At 37.7% G+C, this 24208-nt stretch overlaps 1 long non-coding RNA gene across 1 annotated transcript in view; it reads right to left on the bottom strand.

Annotated features, from left to right (window-relative positions):
- The window catches only part of LOC146394527 (uncharacterized), a 178609-nt gene that overhangs the window by 80387 nt on the left and 74014 nt on the right, over nt 1-24208 (bottom strand). Inside the window, exon 2 of the long non-coding RNA XR_014835218.1 lies at nt 9191-9275. This is a non-coding gene — a long non-coding RNA (uncharacterized LOC146394527). The remainder of the gene's footprint in view (nt 1-9190; nt 9276-24208) is intronic.

Here is a 24208-nt window from a genome sequence, read left to right as displayed (position 1 = left end):
ACCCACTGAAGCTTTAACCAGAAGCTTTCTTGAGGCTGTAGGCTCCCAGAATAACCCTTTCTCACATAATAAACTCTGTTTCCCTGTTACTTCATTCTTTTTGGCCCAATCTTCCCTAGACCTGACTTTATAGTTGCTGTCTCCTTTTCTAATTCTTGTTTACTTCGCTTGCATGTGAATATCAAAGTTTATCATAGGATGGGGAGAGGGACTGTCCGCAGTTTCAGACTTTCTGAATCCCTGTTGTCAAACCGCGTTGTATCCTCAGGGCACCCCACTTTGGGAATCACAGACATGCAGAATATTCCACCATTCTGCCCAGTTCTTCACCCTTTCCAGTCTGTTTCTCCAATGTCTCATTTTTAAAAAATATTCTTTTAAAAAAATATGATTCAAAATTCTAATCATGGAGCTAACACAAAATCTTGAAAGTACCAGAGAGCACAAAGAAAACTGTAAAGTTATCTAGAACCTATTATCTAAGGTTAAGCACAGCACCATTTTAGTATATTTCCTTTAAAATCTACGAACACAATATTTCTGAAAAAATGAATTCACACTGTATGTATATATCTTCACTATCTTCTCTTTTCACTTACCACTAAAGCATGAACTTGCAGAAAATATGTCTTAAATTTAATGCCTACACAGCTTTCCATAAAGATAGGACTGACATGGTTTACTTAACGGATCCCTTATTTTTGGACATTTACACTGCTGCTAAACTTTCACTCATCAAGAGCAAACATTCAGGAGTTCCCGTTGTGGTGCAGCAGAAATGAATCCAGCTAGTATCCATGAGGACGCAGGTTTGATCCCAGGCCTCGCTCAGTGGGTTAAGGATCCAGTGTTGCTGTGAGCTGTGGTGTGGGTTGCAGATGCGGCTCATATCTGCCGTTGCTGTGGCTGTGGTATAGGCCAGCAGCTGCAGCTCCAGGTTCAGCCCCTAGCCTGGGAACTTCCACATGCCATGGCTTCAGCCCGAAAAAGAAAAAAAAGAAGAGCAAACGTTCATTCACAAATATTTGTACATAAATAGTTGGGCACAATCTTTAAGATCAAAATGAAGTACTGACTAAAATCTTGGGTTTTTTCTTTTTTGGCTGTACTTGGCAGTATGTGGAAGTACCCAGGCTAGGGATCAAACCCTTGCCACAGCAGCAACACAAGCTGCTACAGTGACAACACCGGATCCTTAACCTGTTGTGCCACAAGAGATATCCCTAAAATCCTGGAGTTTAGAGTTAGATTTTCTAGAAATGGAATTTTACCTCCTTTTAAATGGAATTATACCCCTTCTCAATGTGCGCTGGCAGGCTAGTGAAAATGCTAGTTCCTAAGACCTCAAGCTACTTAGCGAAAAATCTGTGATGAATATTGAACTTCTGTACTTTTAAAGAAGTTTCCATAATAGTGATGCACACTCAGTGATCTGTGATGCCACCTCCAACTTTTCCTTTTCCTGAACTTTGTTGACACTTAAATGTGATGGCCCCTAATTCAATCTGATATTCCTTAGAATAACCTTCTGGCAGAATAAAAGGAAAAGCAAGATGGAAAAGATACATATAAAAGATATGGAGCCACTTTCTCTGTCCTACTCACCAAATGTGTCCAGTTTCTTTCTTAGAGGCTAATTCTTCCTACCCTGTCACCTTAAATCAGAGCAGGTATTTCTTTAAGGATTTCTAAAAATTAAAATGCATGTATTGGAGTTCCTGCTGTGGCACAGTGGGTTAATGAACTGGCTTTGTGTCTGTGGAGGTGCCGGTTCGATCCCTGGCCCAGGGCAGTGAGTTAAGGATCTAGTGTTGCTGCAGTTGTGGTGTAGGATGCAGCTCCAACTTGGATTCAACCCCTGGCCTGGGAACTTCCATATGCTGTGGGTGTGGCCAAAAAATAAATAATAAAATAAAATGCATGTATTAAAACCAGATGTGTGAGTGCGTGCATGTATGTGTCTCATTCTGAGAGGTGATTAGAAGGAAGCTAAATTTATTGTGTGTTTATTATGCACCAGGACCTTCTTAAGTGATATATCTACTCTAGCTTACAATGTTTCAACTTTATGGTAGTGAAAAACTCTGCTTCTGAATTTTGATCTTTTTCAGGGCTACTGATAATGTGGTCTAATCCTCTCTTGTGATGCTGGGTAGCAACAGCTCCCAGTCAGCCTCGCAATCATGGGGGAAACAACCTATACCCTCAAAACCATTCTGTACCCATACAAGCATTCTGTTTTTCACTCTCAGTAGTAAATAAATTACATGAGATATTCAGCACTGTCTTATAAAATAGTCTTCGTGTAAGTGATTTTGCTAATACAAGTGCTCTGGACATGTTCAAGGTAGGCTAGGCTAAGCTAGGATATTTGGTAGGTTAGGTGTATACAATGCATTTTTGACTTACAATGGGTTTATTGGGACATAACCCCATCATAAGTCAAAGAAGATCTATCTATTTATCTACTATCTACCTATCTGGCCCTCAGTAGCCCTAAAAAGTAGATATTCTCCCCATTCTGTAGATGAAGAAACAAAGCCATAGGAGGTTAAAGGTTAAACAATTTAACCAAAGTCTGGCAATTCATAATAAATGATGATGCTTGGTTATAAACATAAGATGTGAGTCTAGACTCTATTCTTTAAACCCACTCCTATCGGGTACCATTATAATTTCACTTCTGTATAAACAATATTAAAAATAGTAACAGCTACCACTTACGACATGCTCACTCAGTGCTAATCACTATATCCACTGACATTTCATTTGATTTTCACAGCAAGGTTCTGAGGTATTATTTTTATTGTATTATTTAGGAAACCAAGCTCAGAGACATGAACTGATTTTCCCATGGGTACACAGCTAGTAAGTGGCAAAACTAAAATTCTGCCTATATCTTGCTGACTCTAAATCCCAGAGTCTTAACCACTGCTTTATTTCAATAGTAAAGAATATCTTAGGAGATGAAAACGTCTTTGGTATATTAGATTATTAGCAGTAAATAATCTTGTTTCACTTAATAGCAAAGAGAATTAACGAGAATGGCAGGCAGAATTGGTCCCAGAAGAATAAAAATGGTTACAGGGGAAGAGGTGAGATGAGTTTTGTATAGACACATTCCTGACACTGGCGTCTATGCAGAAGGTCCTCAATCTGAAGATACTGCTGAACTCTGACTAACCAGTTCAGAAAAGCCACTGCCCTAAAACTGGACTGTGAAACCAATTCCCATTTTCATATCGTGGTTTCTGACATCTGAGTCCACCCCTGGAAATCCCGCTATCTCAACAAGGCAAATATGCCCTAGGCTCAACCCTGCCTGGGTCATGGAGAACCTCATTTGCCTAAGCAAAACCCTTTAAGCAAAGGTTTGGCCACACAAAAAAGGAGCCGGATTCTTGGAATCAGCCATTTAGCATGGGAAAAATGTTTTCCAATCACACTTAAAGGGTTTTTACTCTCCTCCTCAAAGCCAATACAAAATAAATAAATCAGGATATTTTAAAGATGCATACAGTACACAAAGTATTGTACCACTGATTGCTGTTTTTGAGCTAAATCATCTACAAGAAAGGCAAAACAAGAATTGAAGAAATGTGTTTTCTACACCGAGCACTTTAAAGAAAGTTATGATTAAGGTAAGTAGAATTGAAAGAGGTAAGGGAATATTGATTGTCATAAAGTTAATGATCACAAAGTGTGTTAGAGGAGATGGTTCAAGGAGAAGACAAAGATGTCAGAGCAGAAACAGAGCTCATGGGCCACTTACAGGTGGTACTTCACAAGTCTTAGGGCTTTCAGTTGAGTATTCTGTTTATTCTATATTTCACATAACTTTTTTTTTGTCTTTTTAGGGCCACACCTGTAGCATATGAAGGTTCCCAGGCTAGGGGTTGAATCAAAGCTACAGCTGCCAGCCTGCATCACAGCCACAGCAACACCAGGTCCCAACTGCATCTGTGACCTATACCACAGCTCACAGCAACACCGGATCCTTAGCCCATTGAGTGAGGTCAGGGATCAAATCTGCATCCTCATGGATGCTAGCCAGATTCGTTTCCGCTGAGCCACGACAGGAACTTCTCACAAAGCTTTTTAAGCAATATGTAAGTAGTTGGATGAAGCTACTTAAATTAAAGTTTCATAGAAATTCAGGTTTTCCTACAGGTAAAATTCCCCTCACTACTAGGTAGTAAAGTGTGGAGTGTTTCACAAAATCAGACAAAAATTACCTGGTGGCTGCTTGTGGTTTTGTGGTCTTAGATTAGGCCATCTCTGTGAGACCAAAAGCCTCCATGGGTGAATAGGTTTGTGCGATTTTGACCAAAACTGAACAATTCAGCACTTTCCCACAAGGATCAGAATTCTGGAAACTACCTTCCCTATCTTGTCAGGAAATAAAACATCTTGTGGACTGGTATTAGGCCAACTTTTTCAACCATGGATGTCATTTTGAGCAAGAATGTTGCACCTAAATGGTTTCACAGACCATTTGATACTACAAAAGCAAATTTCATGAGAATTGCTGGAAAGACTGGCATGACTTTAAATGAAAATCCAGTGGTTTGATGTCTCTTTTCAAAAATTTAATACTTAATCCTTCCAAAGTAAAATATATGGTTTTAGCCTTGCAACCGATACTATTATCGATGGAGAGTAATCTAATGAAATGAACACTGGGTTCTACGGCAAGCTCTACAATTGCATATTTCCAGAGTTGTTACTTGATGTGGTGGCTTTAAATGATGCCAATTTATCTAAGCTGGAACTGCATTTCTAGTAATTTCTTTCCCCAGGTTAGACTGGCCACAAGAGAAATGTGTATGAGATTTAGGTGAAGCAGCAGCCAGCTCTGGAGGTCAGTGCAGCGCTCCACGCACTGTGCAGCTCACACACACTACTGCTTATCTGCCAGTTCAGCTTGCTGGCACCAGCAGCCACCAGCTCTCAACTCCTTTGGCTGCTGTACCTCTTGCCCTTCAGTCTCTCTGTCTTGGCCAGGCACATGTGTAGCTCAATGAAGAAAGGCACTGTCCATCAAGGTTGGAGGTGGTGAGAGATAAACACCAATTGGTCCCAGTGGGTTCCAGTTTGTTTTTGAAGGTTCTAATTTGTGCTCATGCTCCTTTACCTCAGATCTAGCTTTTCTCCCTGACTGCTAGTTCTGCTAACCTGCTGTGACTTCAGACTCACCACCAGACACGAAAGCAACAGCTTTATGTAGACCCCTCCACTAGCTCTCACAACTGCTCAAGATCTAATCCATATAATAAAGCCCTTATCTGATATCACTCAAAAGGGTTCTGCTTCTCTAATCAAACCCTAACTAATACAGTTGATGTTATAGAGCCTCGGTTACTTCATCTGTAAAATGGAACAAGGATACTAGAAGACATTAGTTTCTCTTCTCCAATAGATACCAAAAATTTTAGCTTCTGTTAACAGTCTCTGCGATCAGTGTGACAAAGGTGGGAGTCCTTCAAAACTCTTTTAAAATGTTCTTGAATGTATGATCATTACTACTATAGAGAATGACTGCTCATTAAATAAGTGGTTACTATTCCTATCATAGTAATAGCTAACATTTAGAGTACGTACCATAGGCAGACACTGTAATTTACTGACATAAATTAATCTGAATTAATCCTAAAAATAACCCTACAAGGTAGGTAATGTTCCATTTCATAGATGAGAAAAATGAGGCTGAGGAAGGACAAGTCAGTCAGTAAGTGGCTGAGCTTAGATTCTAATTCAAGAGGTAAGATACAGAGGCCAAGTTCCCATGCTTTCTATAGAGAATAACATGCCTGAAAACATAGTCTCTGTCCTCAAGAAGCTTACCATGTAATGGGCAAGAGAGTCAAGTTTATTATAATTCAGCCATGGAATTCTACCATATTTGAGTAGATAACAAGACCTACAAATCAGACAGGGAGGTCTAAATGAGTTTATATTAGAGCTGAACTATGAAAGACAAATTTGGATTTACTCAGAAGAAAAGGGAAGGAAGTCCACTCCACGCAGCTAAAAAGGCATGAACAAAAGCTTGGAGATATGAAGTAGCTTGTCATGTTGAGGGATTTTCTGAAATATCCTGAATATTTCAGAGTGGTCAGAGAAAAAGATATGAGTGTAAAGGGAGAGAAGGAGAGAAGCAATGTCAGCAAAGGAAGAAGGGGTCTGATTTCTGTGCACTAATCTAAGTTGTCATAATGCTATGGGGATTAAGGCATTTTTTTTTTTTTGAGCAGAGTGACACTGTCATATTTGCATTTAATAAACCTCAAGATCTCTGGCAGCAGCTTAGAGGATGGTCTGGCCTTGGGAGAGAATGGATACAGGGATAACAGCAAACTGGATGCAAGGAATGAAGAAATGAGGAGGTGGACTCTTCTAAATCGAGAGGCAGTGTGAGCCTGGAGAAAATGAATTGTAGCAGTCTTGTCCTTTCATGACCTCAGCCCAGGTCATGAAGGCTTTAGCTGCTTACTGAGCTCTCCTTGTCCCAAGACCCATCACTGGAAGGTGGTAGGCATCCCTTGAGATTCCTCAAAAAACACTACCAGTGTCCAAACTGTATGAGACATGATAACCTTGAATTGGAAAACCTCTTGGTGCATTGGCAAGTGAGCCATGAACATTTTCATTGAAAGCTTTTCCATAGGACATTATGGATCCTAACTACTGAGAATCAGTACTTAGAATGAGAAGGGCAAGTAGTGCAGTGGAAATGTAGGCATGGCTCTGATTCCTGAGTCCACCATTATATTTAACCTAGCTGAGTCTCAACTTTGTAATATGTCGAGAGCTTAGTAAGTTATACCTGCAGCATTACTCAAAGGATGAAATCAGCTACCACATCTTAAATACTGAGGTTGTTACCTCGCACTTAAGAAGCCAGCCACCTTTCCTTACTTTTCTTCCTATTTCTACGGCACTATCCATATGTGGTAAATGATAGCTATGTGTCAATATCACACAAACATATGCTAGAAGGAAGCTAACCTTATTGAGTGCTGAATGTGTAATGATGGTGCTAAATATTCCACATTCATTGTTTCAATTTTTAGAAGGATGTGTGGTTCTGACTTTCATGTGAAGTAAGAGTATTAACTCCCTATCATCTGAATAAAATCTTCCATGCTTAATCACATTAACACTGAAATAAAAGTCAGAGAAGAATCAGGACTTTTGGTCTCAACTAAAATTGATTTTGAATTCAAAGGTTAAAATCTCAGGATAATATACTGAAATATACAGTCTATATTTTAATTACAGGACTCGTATTTAGTCTTCTTTTTCTTTAAATACTCCTATAATGTTAAAAGGAGGAACTTGTTTTATAAATTTATATTAAAAATATTCAGTTCACTCTGCCCTTGATGTAACAAATCCAAAACCCTTCTGGCCATGTTGGTAGTCTCCAAGCTCCTTAGGACTAAAATTGACAGCTGAACTCTGCTCAAGGGAGCAATGGGAAGATTAATGTTACTTTGCATTTTTCCCAATCACAGCATTTCTATTAGATTCATAATAATTGACCCTTGTGTGTGGATCCTCCACTTGGGAATAACTGACGAATTAGTAGCTCGTAAAATGGCACCTGCTCAATTGTCCCTTAACAACAAGTGCAATAAAAATTGCCCAAATTCATAAATGTGATAGAAAATGCTGCCATAATGATTATAATGGATCTCCTTAGGTCTGTGGTATTTTATCTGCTTCCCTAAGAGGTTTTTTTTAATCTTCCCTTCATATCCTTAACTGAAAATATTTTAAAAGTTTGATGTAAAGCCATAAAATAACGCCATTTGGTATTAAGTCAATCTTCCCTCTTAACCCACTCTACAGTGACTAGGCATTTTAATTAGTGCAAATCTCTTTTGTCCATGAGTAATTTTAATGAGTGTTTTGGCTGTGCTCTTTTATATGGCTTTAAGCTTGCATATTTTTATCCTAAATTTTGCTTTCATCCCTAAGTGAAATCTGGTTGATTTTCAAATGAGAACAGGAGTATCTTGGGGCCATTTTGCTAAGTTACTCAATGTGTTTGGGTTCCTGAGGGAAAGCACTGTAGCAGAGGGAGTTGTTTGTGTTCAAAATACAATTAGTCACACAGCAAGTCCCAAATAACAGTGGCATCTCGGGGCTATCTTTTTTAGTTGAGTACTTTCACTTTACTTCATAATTTTTCTTCTAATTATAGCAAGAAGGAGACAGGTCAAAAGACATGTGCACCAAAAGACATGAACAAGAATGTACACAGCAGCACTATTTGTAATAGCCCCCAGACTGGAAGCTGCCCAATGACCCCTCAACAATAAAACAGATAAATACATCACTGCATAGTCTTACAATGGAATACTATAGAGCAATGAGAATAAATAAATTATAACTACTCACAAGTGTCAGGATAAATAACAGCAATAAAATGTTGAGTAAATGAAGGCTGACACAAAAGAGTACACATTGAATTTTTTTTTTTTTTTACTTCTACCAAGTTCAAATTCAGAGAAAGTAATTTATGGTCTTAAAACAGTGGTTTTATCAGGGAGGGGGACTGTGATCACATGGGTGCATGTGAGGCTTTTAGGTATTATTCTCTATCTTGATATGAGTACTGGCTACATAGATATATTCACTTTATGGAAATTCACTGAGAAATACGCTTATGATTTGTGTACTTCTCTTGATATAAATACATGTCTTCAATAAAAATTAAAAGTGACCATGCAGGAGTTGCTTTTCCATTGGTTAAGTTGTTTCTTGTTCACGAAGCATATGAGAAAGCATAAGAAATTTCTAGCTGAGAATAATGACTGATGAATATAGGAGCAATTTGGGCTTACATTTAGGCACCAGAAAACTCATCAGCAAGAGTATAAAAGTGAAGTTTAGTCATAAAACTGAAAATACCCCTGGCTCAATAAGCCAACAATTATATACAAATTGCCAAGTTTATACTGCCCAAATTAGGTACCTCCCATTGCTCTATGGCAGTAAATAAGCATGTTAGGAATGAATAAACTGTTGTCAGTTGGGCAGGGACCTTTACAAATATTCCTTCAAAGAGGGGTCTGCCATCTGGAAAGGAGGTTTACAGACTCATCACTGCATGAGCGTCTATTAAAAGGACACGTGAACAGGAGACAATGAGGGAGAATAAATCCGAGCATTCTGCACTCACCTAGCCAGAGTATAAACTTTTTCACCAAGTCCAAACGTTGCAGCCCTCCTCAGCCCACCATTAAAAGTCCTAATGAAGCTGAGTCCTAAGCATAAAGCACACAACAAAAAAGAAGAGTAATGTCTCCTGCTCAAAGGCCAGTGAGTTTCACATGAACTAGGATAAAAATCACTCTGATCTTAGATGTTAGATTTTTCTCTATGTGGATTTAAAATAAAACACTTTCAACATTACCTCTTAATTTAAGAATTAAATTTGAATTGTATGTTTCACTTAAAAGATAGAATTATATCTTTAGCACTGAGGAGGAAAGAAAAACAATTCAAAATCTTGATCTTACAAAAATAAGTGTCCTCTGATTACACTCACACCCCTGCCCCCAATCCCCGACAGAATTCAGTGGCAAAGTGAGGCTCTGCATAAAATACGGCTCTCTGAGAGCAAGGAATTTAATCAGCATCCACACCTTTTACCTGCAGTGAGCTGGCTTTCCTATTACTCCTCCTGGTGCAGCAAAGATTTTTTTTTGTAATATACGACATTGCTCAAGCTCATCACAGCCCTTTGTTGATGCTGCCACCACAGATTCCCAAGTGGTCATTCCCTGAGTGGTATTTTTCAATAAATTTCTTCTGTTGCTTCTAGAATTCTCAGCACCTCAAGGAGAATGTGTATGCTCTCATCTCAGGTGTGCTACATACTTTAAATTCCTCTTAATCATGTGGTCAACAGAGAGTGAAGGATATTTTGGGAAACATCATAGCAAGTTATACATTGTATCCTTTAAATACATAACTTACCTAACTGTTTAAGGAAAAATGTAAAATGAAAAATTCCACAGCCATCTCTATAAATGAAACCATTAATACCACTGGTGAGCACTCCAAAATAAGGTTCAAGCAATCTATAATGCACCTATCCAGCGAAGCATGCAGAAGGCAGTTGAAGACACTTAGCTTGATTAAAACTTCCAAGCTCTTTATTTCCTTGTAGCTGTCAAATGTTTAGGGCACCTCAATTGTTACATTTTTTTTGACACCTCCCCCCACAAAGACAACTGTTTTAAAGCTACCTAATTTCAGAGTGCTTGACACATGGTGGAATCTTACTACATGGCTGAATGAATGAATGAATCAATGGTTGAATGGATAAACAAAGGATACAATGGATGAATCGGTGGGTGGATGGATGGATATATTGATGGACTGGGGAATTAGCTATGCATTAACAATTAAGTTATTTCTTTATAAGCAGGCTTTTGCAATTTATAGTAATAGAAAAATTGTCTGGAAGTTCATACCCTTTGACCCCATTTCCCCCTCCCTCAAGCTGCTAGCAACTAGCATTCCAATTTCTGCTTCTATGAATTTGACTATTTTATATATATATATATATATATATTTTTTTTTTTGAGGGCCTCAGATGCAGCATATGGAAGTTCCCAGGCTAGGGACTGAATCGAAGCTACAGCTGCCAGCCTACACCACACCACAGCCACAGCAATCCCAGATCCAAGCAGCATCAGCTCACAGCAACGCTGGATCCTTAACTCACTGAGCGGGGCCAGGGATCGAACCTGAAGCTTTATGGATACTAGTTGGGTTTGTTTCCACTGAGCCACAACAGGAACTCCTCAATTTGACTATTTTAGATTCCACATACAAATAGGATCATAGAACATTTGTTCTTCTGCATCTTATTTCGTTTCACATAATATCCTTCAGTTTCATCCATGTGGTTGCAAATGACTGGCTCTCCTTTTTAAAGGCTGAATGATATTTCATTGTGCATATACCTTTCCTTTATCCATTCATCTATTAACGTACATTGAGGTTGTTTCCATATCTTGGTTATTGTGAATAGTGCTACAATGGGCAAGGGAATGCAGATATCTCTTTGAGATACCGATTTCAATTCCTTTGGATAGATGCCCAGAAGTGAGATTGCTGGATCATATGGCAGTCCTATTTTTAATATTTTGAGGAACCTCCATAGCATTTTCCACAGCAACTACATTTTACATTCCCAAAAACCACATACAAGTGTTCTGACTTCTCCATAACTGCCATCACTTTTTGTCTGTTGTTTTGAGGTTTTTTTGTCTTATTTTTTTAATTTTTTTGTCTTTTTGCCATTTCTAGGGCTGCTACCGTGGCATATGGAGGTTCCCAGGCTAGGGGTCTAATCAGAGCTGTAGCCGCCGGCCTACACCAGAGCCACAGCAACTCGGGATCCGAGCTGTGTCAGCAACCTACACCACAGCTCATGGCAACACCGGATCGTTAACCCACTGAGCAAGGCCAGGGATCAAACCCACAACCTCATGGTTCCTAGCCAGACCCATTAACCACTGAGCCACGACAGGAACTCCTGTTTTATTTTTTGATGCTAGCCATCATAACAGGTGTGAAGATCTCACTGTAGCCTTTATTTGCATTTCTCTGGTGATGAGTGATGCTAAGCATATTTTTATATAGCTATTTGTGTGTCTTTTTTGAGGAATAATTATTTTTGAGGTTCGAAACTTCTTGGAATTACATAACTTAGGTTGTTTGTTAAGACTTCCTCTTTTAGGAAAAGGAGATTTTGCTGTATCTACCTGGTATTCGTTTTAACAACCTTGAATACATAGACCAACCAATATCATTACTCATCTCAAAAACATCAGATTTTAGAAAGAGCACATGCTTGCTGTTGTGTACTTTCTCTAACCACTAACATTGTCTACTTAATAAAACCATCCATGATTGATGGGTACATCATTTAAGTATAGCTTAGCAAGGCTAATGTGTGAAGATCATGGAAATCTCTACCAATACATTAGAGTCCTATTTACATCATCAAAATCAGAATTTCTTTCTTGTTTCTGTGTCTAACTCAGTAAGATTGTTTTTCCTTTTTACAAACATGGGGTTTATCATTGTTTGGGGGGAAGTACTGTCATCAAGTTAGTCAGGAAGGATTTTGCAGTTGGTTTTTATCTCCAGATAAACAAGTCTATCTTTCCCTTTGTTTCTCCTGCTGCTTCACAAACAGTTTTGCAGTTCTAAGAAAAATAAATTACAATAGGAATCTTAGGTTTTCTGCTTTTGCTTCCGCTAGGGAAAAGTTGATTATTTAAGAGTTCAGAAAGCAGGTTCAATGTTGATCTTCAAGGTTTATTTGCATCAATAAATAAATGCAAAGCAATCCCAGCAACCATAAAATACTCTTGCCATAGGATTTTTTATAAAGACATGGAGGCCCAAGTGTACAATACATATGCATGATAATAATTACTAGGAATGGTTAGTTCCAGTGTATAAGGCTTTCATTGTAAAACCCAATCCCTCAATGACCATCCTTTAACTTCAATATGATAATTAGATTAGGCAATGGATGACAAATAATACGAAAGATGTTGGCTACCATTAGTGAACAACTGACTGTTATTAGACAAAACCTGGCAAAGAACAGTAGTCATGTTTGATTCGGTTCTTTAAAAATTATCCAGTCTTTTATTTAAAGCAATCTGCCAAAAATGCACAGACAGACAACCAAGGGATTATCAGTCCTCAACACACTTTTGTCCAAGAATCAGAAAGAACTTCTCAGCACAATATCTATATCCACTGGGCCCTGATCAGTAAATTAATGATGTAGGAAGTCATTTCATGTTACTTTCTTTGAGATGGACTGCCAAATCACAATTCAAAGCAATATGTTTTCTGCCAGTTGAAAAAATAGAAGGGTGTTTTGCTCTGATTGTAGTTTGGTTTTGTTCTATTAGGAGCTCCATTCTGCTGCTGTTCACTCATTATTAACCTATGATGGATACTATTATACAGTTGCTATATGTGCACTTATTTTCAGTGAGGAGCAACTCACTGATAGCAATCTGACAAAGCAGATCTATTAGGGTATCATTTGTTGTGTGTGAATGTCTATAGAATAGAAAAAGGAAGAGCAGGTATGTTCTGAGAAATACTAGTGCACTGCCTCATTATATTATGTATTAACCTACCTATGGATCACTGAAACAGGATACAAAGATCAGAAATAAACACACAGCCTTATGGTTAACTCATCTTGACAAAAGAGGCAAGAATATACAAAAGAAAAAAGACAGTCTCTTTAATAAATTGTACTGGGAAAATTGGACAGCTACATGTAAAATAATGAAATTATAACGTTCTCTAATACCACATATAAAATAAACTCAAAATGGATTAAAGACCTAAATGTAAGGCTGGATAACATAAAACTCCTAGAGGAAAACATAGGCAGAACATTCTTTGCCATAAAGTGCAGCATTATCTTTTTTGATCCACCTTCTAAAGTAATGAAAATAAAAACAAACAAACCAAATGGGACCAAATTTAACTTAAAAAGTTTTGCACAGCAAAGGAAACCATGAACAAAACAAAAATACAACCCACAGAATGAGAGAAATGAAATGACAGGGGATTAATCTCCAAAATATGAAATCACCTTGGAGTTTCCTTTGTGGTTCAGTAGAAACAAACCTGACTAGTATCCATGAGGATGTGGGTTTGATCCCTGGCCTCACTCAGTGCATTAAAGATCTGACATTGTTTTGAGTTGTGGTGTAGGTCACAGATGCAGCTCGGATGCAGCTGTCCAATTTTCCCAGTACAATTTATTAAAGAGACTATCTTTTTTCTTTTGTATATTCTTGCCTCTTTTGTCAAGATGAGTTAACCATAAGGCTGACTAGTATCCATGAGGATGTGGGCTTGATCCCTGGCCTCACTCAGTGCATTAAAGATCTGGCATTGTTTTGAGTTGTGGTGTAGGTCACAGATGCAGCTCGGATCCAGCACTGCTGTGGCTGTGGCATAGGCTGGCAGCTGTAGCTCTGATTCGACCCCTAGCCTGGAAACTTCCATAAGCTGCAGGTGTGGCCCTAAAAAGCAAAACAAAACAAATAGAAATTTCATTCATATATATATATATATATATATATATATATATATATATCAGTTAAAATGGAAAGAAGATCTAAGTAGACATTTCTCCAAAGAAGACAGATGGCCAAAGAGCACATGATAAGATACTCAACATTGCTAATTATTAGAGGAATGCAGATCAAAACTACAATGAGGTATCATCTCACACCTGTCAGAATGGCCATCATTAATAAGTCTACAAACAATAAATGCAGGAGAGGATGTGGAGAAAAGGAATCCTGCAACACTGCTGGTAGGAATGTAAATTGGTACAACCACTATAGAAAATAGTACAGAAGTTCCTTAAAAAACTAAATACAAAACTACCATATGACCCAGCAATCCCACTTCTATGCATCTATCCAATGAAAACCATGACTTGAAAAAATACATGTATTCCAGTGTTCACTGCAGCACTATTTACCATAGCCAAGACATGGAAGCAACCTAAATGTTCATTGACAAAGGAATAGATAAAGAAGATGTGGTACATATATACAATGGAATATTAGCCACAAAAAGGAAAAAAATACTGCCATTTGCAGCAACATGGATGGACCTAGAGGTTACTACAATAAGTGAAGTCAGACAGAGAAAGAAAAATACCATGATATCGCTTATATGTGGAACTGAATTAAAAATGATACAGAAAAACTTACTTACAAAACAGAAACAAATTCACAGATTTCAAAATCAAACTTATAGCTACCACAGGGGAACCTGTGGGGGGCGGGGGTGGGATGAATTCGGAGGCAAGTGATAACATATAAACAATACTATATAAAATAGATATAATTAACAAGAACCTACTTTATAGTACAGTGAAATATACTCAATAGTTTTTAATAATCTATATGGGAAAAAATAATGGATATATATATAACTGATTTACTTTGTTGTACATCTGAAACTAATACAACATTTTAAGTCAACTAAACTCCAACAAAATTAAAAGAAAACAAAAAACCACATATATGATTCAGATTTGTAAGATATCTGGGGTATAGCAATTAATATATTAGGAAGTAATATGTATTGATTGTTTATTGAATGCAGTGTTTGCTGAGCACTTACATAAATTCCATTTGAGTCAGCCCTCATGTTAACCCTAGGAGGTAAATTTTAACCTAATTTTAAAATTGTTTATGAAAACACAAGTGAACAAATATATATTAATTATACATTTCCATGATTTTCCAAATGTATGGAAACTATACATTTCCATAGTTCCATTGACTGAGCACAACTATGAAAGTAGCAGCCAGATCAAGAAACAGAATATGATCAGCATTGTAGAAGCTAACATCCTACCTCCTTTCCATCACAAATACCTCCTCTTCAAGGAGACAAATACCCTTACTTCTTACAGTAAATATTTGTTTTGCCAGTTTTAGTGTTTTACATTAAAAGAATCATAGAAGGGAGTTGCCTAGTGGTTAAGGCTAAGTGTTGTCACTGCTGAGGCTTGGGTTACTACTGTGGCACAGGTTCGATCCCTGGCCTAGGAACTTCCACATGATACAGGAATGGCCAAAATAAATACATACATACATACATACATAATCATGGAATTTGTACTCTTCTGTTTTCTTTCACTCGACACCAGGTAGGGGAGATTCATTTATGAGACTGAGAGAAGTTGTAGATAATTCATTCTTATCACTATCCAGTTTGTCCACTGTATGAATACGGCATTATGTAGAGACAAGGTTTCAATATAAGTTTAGCTATGAAATTCACTATTCTACATATTTCAGTCTCTAACAATAAAAGAAATGTTGTAGGCATTAAGCACTTGCTGGTTGTTACAGGTTGCTCCTGACATGGCATTTTCAAAATGCTGGTCCAGTTTTTGCCTTTTGTTTTAAATGCAGCAACAATGAATCAATATGACAATTAATCAATAAAAGAGACACAGAAAAATGGTTGGGTAGTGTTTAATTTCTAGGACAAATACTTTATACAACCATATGTACACTAAAAATGAAGGATTGCTGTGCAATTACATAGCTCTTGTAACAGACTGCAAACTCTGTGTCTATGGCAATGTGTGTATGTATATATATACATAACACACACACATGCACACACACATATTTGAGGTAATGTATCCCAATTACCACGATCCACTTCCAAGCCATATCTATTTAGAGTAACTAAATTAACTGCTTCCTCATTACTTGCATATGCAAAACTATCTGTTAGCTGATTTAATTGATAAAGCAATGAAAAGTGACCACTGAGTCCATTCATTTAACAGTTAGATGGATTTTTATCAGACTATTTATTGTGTACCTACCCTATGCCAGGCACTTTAGTAGATGCAAACATGCCATAGCCCAGATATTTTACATTTATTAATCAAAAAATGTAACCGAGTGGGTAATTTGTGGAGGACATTGCATTAATGCAATAGAAGATATGATAGGAAAAAATTGTGTTCCCACCCTAAAAAAACTGAGAAAGAAAATGGAAATTATATGTATGTAAACATAACTTAAAGGACAATATCATGCCACTCCTTTCTGGCCTGCAGAGTTTCTGCTGAAAAATCTGCCGATAGCCTTATCAGGGTTCCCTTGTATGTTATTGGTTTCTTTTCCCTAGCTGCTTTCAAGATTTTCTCTTTGTCTTTAATTTTGGTCAGTTTGATTAATGTGTGTCTCGGTGTATTCCTCCTTAGGTTTATTTTATATGGAACTCGTTGGGCTTCCTGGATTTGAGTGAGTGGTACCTTTCCCATTTTAGGGAAGTTTTCAGCTATAATCTCTTGGACATTTTACACAGAACTTGAACAAAATATTTTAAAGTTTGTTTGGAAGCACAAAAGACCCAGAATAGCCAAAGACATCCTGAAAAAGAAAAATGGAGCTGGAGGAGGGAGGCTCCCTGACTTCAGACTATACTACAAAGCAGCAATCATCAAAACTGTATGGTACTGGCACAAAGACAGACATATAGATCAGTGGAACAGGAAAGAAAGCCCAGAATTCAACCCATGCACCTACAGCCAACTTATTTATGACAAAGGAGGCAAGAATATACAATGGAGAAAAGACAGCCTATTCAATAAGTGGTGCTGGGAAAACTGGACAGCCACATGGAAAAGAAGGAAATTAGAACACTCCCTAACACCATACACAAAAATAAACTCCAAATGGATTAAAGACCTACATATGAGACCAGACACTATAAATCTCTTAGAGGAAAACATAGGCCAAACCCTCTCTGACATAAATGGCAGAAACATCTTCTCAGATCCACCTCTTAGAGTAATGACAGTAAAAACAAAAATAAACAAATGGGACCTAATCAAACTTAAAAGTTTCTGCACAGCAAAGGAAACCCTAAACAAAACGAAAAGCAACCCACAGAATGGGAGAACATATTTGCAAATGAATTGACTGACAAGGGATCAATCTCCAAAATTTATAAACACCTTCTGCAGGTCCATACCAAAAAAAACCAAACAACCCCATCCAAAAATGGGCAGAAGATCTAAACAGACAGTTCTCCAAAAACACACAGATGGGCAAAAAACTCATGAAAAGATGTTCAACATCACTCATTATTAGAGAAACGCAAATCAAAACCACACTGAGGTACCACCTTACACCAGCCAGAATGGCCATCAGCAAAACGTCTACAAACAGTAAGTGCTGGAGAGGGGGTGGAGAAAAAGGAACTCTAGCACACTGTTGGTGGGATTGTCAATTGGTGCAACCACTGTGGAAAGCAGTATGGAGAGTCCTCAGAAAACTATAAATAGAGCTACCATTGATCTAGCAATCCCACTCCTGGGCATCTATCCAGAGGAAACCATGAACTGAAAAGACACAAGTACTCTGATGTTCACTGCAGCACTATCTTCAATAGCCAAGACATGGAAACAACCTAAATGTCCACTGACAGAGGAGTAGATCAAGAAGAGGTGGTACATATACACAATGGAATATTACTCAGCCATTAAAAGGAACAAAATACTGGCATTTTTAGCAACATGGATGGACCTAGAAATTATCATGCTAAGTGAAGTCAGCCATACAATAAGACACCAACATCAAATGCTTTCACTGACATGTGGAATCTGAAAAAAGGACAGAATGAACTTCTTTGCAGAACAGATACTGACTCACAGACTTTGAAAAACTTATGGTCTACAAAGGGGTGGTGGGGGGATGCACTGGGGTTGTGGGATAGAAATCCTATAAAATTGGATTGTGATGATCATTGTAAACTACAAATGTAATAAGTTCATTGAGTAAGAAAAAAAGAGTTGTCAGGAAAAAAAAAAGGACAGTATAAGCTCAGTGTACTGAGAATACAGTTTGTGAAACAGGGAGCCAAAGAGACTCAAATGAGATTGGGCTAATCAAAAGAAAGTCAAGAAGAAAGAAATATTTTGTGACGAATTATAAGAGCAAGCATTCTGAGTAGTCTGGCTTATGTCCAATTTACAGCTGGAATGGAGCAGGGACTTGTGCCCTGAAAAACCCTTCCCTTCTCTGATTTCCCTAGTCTGCAGCAATTTTCCTTGCTCTTATATCCTAGAGCACTTGAATTCTGTATCACATGATTTAGAACAGTTCTCCATTGCTTGCTAATTGTGTCAAGAATCTTGATTCCTTAAATTGATTATTATCTCCTTGAGGGCAGAGAATTTTCCACAGCATTCTGTGATCTTATCTTTTTTCTTTTCCTTCCTTACTTCCTTCTTCTTTCTTCCTTTCTTTTCTTTCTAGTTTATTTACAACGTTGTGCCAATTTCTGCTGTACAAGGCGACCCAGTAATACATATATGTATATTCTTTTTCTCATATTATCTTCCATCATGTTCTATCCTAAGAGATTGGATATAGTTCCCTATGCTATACAGTAGGACCCCATTGCTTATCCATTCTAAATGTAATAGTTCGTATCTACCAACTCCAGACTTCCATTCCATTCCTCTCCCTCCCTCATCAGCAACCACAAGTCTGTTCTCTATGTCTGTGAGTCTGTTTTTATTTTGTAGATAGGTTCATCTGTGCCATATTTTAGATTCCGCATATAAGTGAAATCATATGGTATTTTTCTCTCTGTAACTTACTTCACTTTAGTGTGAGGATTTCTAGTTGCATCTATGCTGCTGCAAATGGCACTATTTTGTTCTTTTTATGGATGAGTAGTATTCCATTGTATATATGCACCACATCTTTTTTTTTTTTTTTTTGTCTTTTTGTCTTTTTGCCATTTCTTGGGCCACTCCCGCGGCATATGGAGGTTCCCAAGCTAGGGGCTGAATCGGAGCTGTAACTGCCAGCCTACGCCAGAGCCACAGCAACACGGGATCCGAGCCACGTCTGCAACCTACACCACAGCTCATGGCAACACCGGATCCTTAACCCACTGAGCAAGGCTAGGGATCGAACCCGCAACCTCATGGTTCCTAGTCGGATTCGTTAACCACTGTGTCACAACGGGAACTCCAGCACCACATCTTCTTAATCCATTCATCTGTCAATGGAAATTTAGGTTATTTCCATGTCTTGGCTATTGTAAATAGTTCTGCAATGAACATGTGGGTGCATGTATCTTTCTGAATGAATGTTTTGTCTGGATATATACCCAGGAGTGGGATTGCTGGATCATATGATAGTTTTATATTTAATTTTTCAGGAATATCCTTAACTGTTTTCCATAGTGGTTGTGCCAATTTACATTCCCACCAACAGTGTTGGTCCCCTTTTCTCCACGTATCTCCAGCATCTGTTATTTGTAGACTTATTAATAATGGTTATATGACCAGTATGAGGTGGTACCTCACTGCAGTTTTGATGTGCATTTCTCTAATAATTAGTGCCACTGAGCATCTTTTCATGTGCCTCCTGTCCATCTGTGTGTCTTCTTTGGAGAAATGTCTATTTAGGTCTTACCATTTTTCAATTGGGTTGCTTGCTTTTTGTTGTTGTTGAGTTATATGAGTTGCTTGTATATTTTGGAGATGAAGCCCTTGTCAGTTGCATCATTTGCAAAGATTTTCTCCCATTCTGTGGGCTGTCTTTTCTTTTTATGGTTTCCTTTGCTGTGCAAAAGCTTTTGAGTTTAATTAGATCTCATTGGTTTATTTTTGTTTTTATTGTCATTATGCTAGGAGGTAGATCAAACAAGATACTGCTGAGATTTATGTTAAAGAATGTTCTGCCTATACTTTCCCCTAGGAGTTTTATAGTATCTTGCCTTAAGTTTAGGTCTTTAATCCATTTTTTAAAGTTTTATTGAAGCATAGTTGATTCAAAAGGCTATAATAGTTTCTGCTGTACAACAAAGTGATTCAGTTATTCACATACGCACATTCACTGTCTTTCAGATTCTTTTCCCACATAGATTACCGTAGAATATTGGGTAGAGGTCTCTGTGCTATAGAGCATTTCCCCATTGGCCAATCATTCATTTTTCAGTATCTCACACTGTGTTGTGACACCTACTTGAGTAGCCAGAACTTGTGATTTAGTCTTTAAGATGCAACTTCTTTCCCTTAGAAATGGATCTGCTTGTGCTTCACTCTATTGAGGCCACCACATTAGAGAAGCTATGATATGAATGTAAGGATACAAAAAAAGGTCTTAATTTCAACTATTCTAAGATAATGTTAGTGACTGAAGTTAAAGTGGCTTGGGGGGAGGGGGCATTTTATATTTCAAGTAATGAGTCTCGCTTAGATGCAATATGTTACCCTGTGTGTGCTTAAAAAAATAATAGATTGGAGTTTCCGTCGTGGTGAAGTGCAGGTTTGATCCCTGGCCTTGCTCAGTGGGTTAAGGATCTGGTGTTGCTGTGAGCTATGATATAGGTCACAGACAAGGCTCGAATCTCATGTTGCTGTAGCTGTGGTGTAGGCCAGCTGTAGCTCCAGTTCGATCCCTAGCCTGGGGAACCTCCATATGCCTCGAGTGCAGCCCTAAAAAGCAAAAAAAAAAAAAAAAAAAAAAAAAAAAAGATTGGTTTTCCACCTAATGAAAAGATGAGTTAGAGTATGTAAGTAGAGGAAAGATTTTTCAACAGTGTTACAAATTGAATATGCAGCCCACCCAAAAGGGGAATGATGAAGGATAAGTGGGGGGGGCGCCAGAAAGTATCCACTGCCAATAATTTCAACAGTGTTACAAATTGAATATGCAGCCCACCCAAAAGGGGAATGATGAAGGATAAGGGGGGGGGGCGCCAGAAAGTATCCACTGCCAATAATCTGCAACATGAGACTATAGTGGAGGCTTTATTTGCATACATAGGGTATATCAGGGTACAACCTAGAGCCCTGTGAATATTTATAATGGACATATTCCCAACTAATGTATATTTAAGTTAATAAGTATTGTGATGGGTATACAACTTTATGGTATAGAAAGCCAGCATTCTTCTTCCTTTTATAAACTTCAGTTCATCTGTTAAGCACTGGGATCCACACAGGCAATTCCTGCTGGAAGAATATATTTGATGCTTTTATGTCAAAGAATAATTATGAAAAACCATATAAACTAACATTTTTGAAACATTTTCCTATATTTTAAACTGGTATAAAAAATGTAAGTTTTTAAAAAGTTTATTTTTGCTCTTATTTCTGCCTTTAGACTTTTTCATCTAGACGTGCATCTGTTAAAAATATTCTATTTTTGGAGAATACATTTTATTTATACCTTATGAGGAATAACTTCTCATACTGAGAAAGATGTATTAACACAAACAAGTATAGAATTGATTCTGAATAGTCCAGCCTTTTGTTAGTAACTAGACATCCTGTATCCATAATATGGTTTTAAGCTGTTATACTGAGAAAAACTTGCCTCTCTATTCATTGCTTTTATTTCAGTTGTACAGATCATTTAACATCTGTAAATTGTTCACTAAGACAAAAATCTGGCTTCACCATTTTACCGAAGTAGAAAAAGTCACTTGACCTTGATTGATCTGTTTATGCCAAATGTCTCTCAAAGGCAAATTTGCAAAACACCACTACTCCTGATTCTATTTAATGTATTATCTCTAATTGACATTGACATTCTATAGAAGAGTTTTATGCTTTCATGATTTCTTAAAAATGAAAATAAGTTGTCCACCTTTTTGTAAGCAAATGGTTTTTCTAATTCCTTGGATCTATATGAGTTACCACCTAGAGGATAGTTTATAAGTTATCTTTATAATCTAATAATTTTCAAGTTTGTCATTTTCATATCTAAAATGGATTTAAAATATAGTCATTTCTCATATAAGTAGAACAAGTTCAATATGAGGAACTTAATTACTGACCTGAAACACATGGTGGGGGGGCAAAACAAACACTTTGAGAAAGCAATCTGTCATGATTTTTAATACCTCTAAATGCAAATTGGGCCACCGATGCATTACTGTTTTGGTAATTTAATACTTGCCTTTTTGCCTCTAAAAGATGTAGACACATGTCTGTCACTATAATTACTATCATTTCTTAACAACGATTATATACAAAGCCCTCTGCTAGCCTTTGACCAGCACTGAGAAAGCTATAGAATTATTATTCAGAAACAGTCTAGGCTTCAGACACAAAAAGAGATGCAAAACACAAATAAACATCAATGAGTTAGAAGCAGCTCATTCTACCTGGGATAATCAAAGGGTTCTATCTATGAAAAAACAAAACCAAACTTTTTAAACAGAAAAGATCAGTTCTTTAAGAATCTACTCTGACTTACATAAAACTACTCATAAGATAGCAGATCCAACCCGCCTGGCTTTGATATTTCCCTTGAATAACTCCTCACCCCTCCAAACAGATTTTGATGCTAGTTTGGTCTGTTTTTGTTAGTATCACTCAGGTTGAAAGAGGTTGTGGATGCAGTCAATGCTTCTCGGTAATTAAGAATTACCTGCTACAAAAGCAGAAAATCATCATGTAGAAGGGAAGACTGAGGTCAAAGTTATGGAAAACAAGTGAAAATAGGTATTCACTTAATATTTGTGAAGGAAAGATTCCTGACTTGACACCATGAACATATTTAGGTACATTTTTAAGTCATGATTTGGAGACAAACAGAAGGTCTTTGAGATCATTTCCCATTATTCAGGCAGGACTGCCATTCAGCAAGACATGCACAGGTTCTGCCACCAGTGTTGCCTCATCCAACAAAGATTTTTTTCCAAGTCTCTAATCTCTTCCCTAACATCCAACACACACACACACACACACACACACACACACACACACACACACACAACCAATCACAGGTGTGTGTGTGCTTCTCTCTCTCTCCCTTCTTTTCTCCCTTCCCCTCTCTCCCTCCCTCTCCCTTCCTCCCTCTGTCTGTCTCTCCTTCCCTCCTCCTCCCTCTCTCTCCTTCTGGAAAAAGAGGAAATCTAGTTACAATGGCATCAAGCATTTGAAAGAGGTAAAAATGTTAATATAGGCAGAAGCTGGCAAGAAGAAAGTTATGAAAATTTTCCCTTGGGTTGATGGACTAATTATAAAGAAATGAGATTTTAATTTTTAAAAGCATCCCTCAAGAATGCCAGTTTTTCTTTGTCCATCACTGTCTGTTGATGGGTCTCATTCATTCTAGTCAATTAGTGGCTCTGATCTTTATTTAAAATAATCATGTAATATGAATTAATAGAAGTACCATGATTTTAAGGGATTTTTTTTGGGGGGTGGGAGGAGAGGATTAGACTTCATTTTTCACATGGGCATACTTGGAGTTAAGAGAGCATCATTTTTTTCCTTGCCTTCTACACTTGTTTTGTTTTGTTTTGTTTAGGTTTTTGTTTTGTTTTGCCATGCCTACAGCAAAGTTTCCAGGCCAGGGACCAAACCCATGCCAGAGCAAGGACCAGAGCCACAGAAGGTGATGCTGGATCCTTAATCTGCTGTGACATGAGGGAACTCCTACATTTGAGATTTACATAGACTGTTTATTGGTGGGATGATAGGAGTTTAATGCACAACAAGTTTCTTCACTGTGCAGCATAAGACCACTACATACATCCCTGCCTCATGGCCCATGGTCACTGTATTAGGAGTACCTGTGGGAGGAGTGACATTGTCATTCTGGTAATGGAG

The sequence above is a fragment of the Sus scrofa genome, chromosome X, assembly GCF_054392235.1.
Source record: "Sus scrofa isolate SSC_HxYL_T2T_F1_AM1 chromosome X, Sscrofa_HxYL_maternal_Yorkshire_Landrace_v2.0, whole genome shotgun sequence".
Classification (NCBI taxonomy): domain Eukaryota; kingdom Metazoa; phylum Chordata; class Mammalia; order Artiodactyla; family Suidae; genus Sus; species Sus scrofa.
The sequence above is the reverse complement of the archived record's forward strand: the minus strand, read 5'-3'. Positions and strand labels throughout refer to the sequence as shown.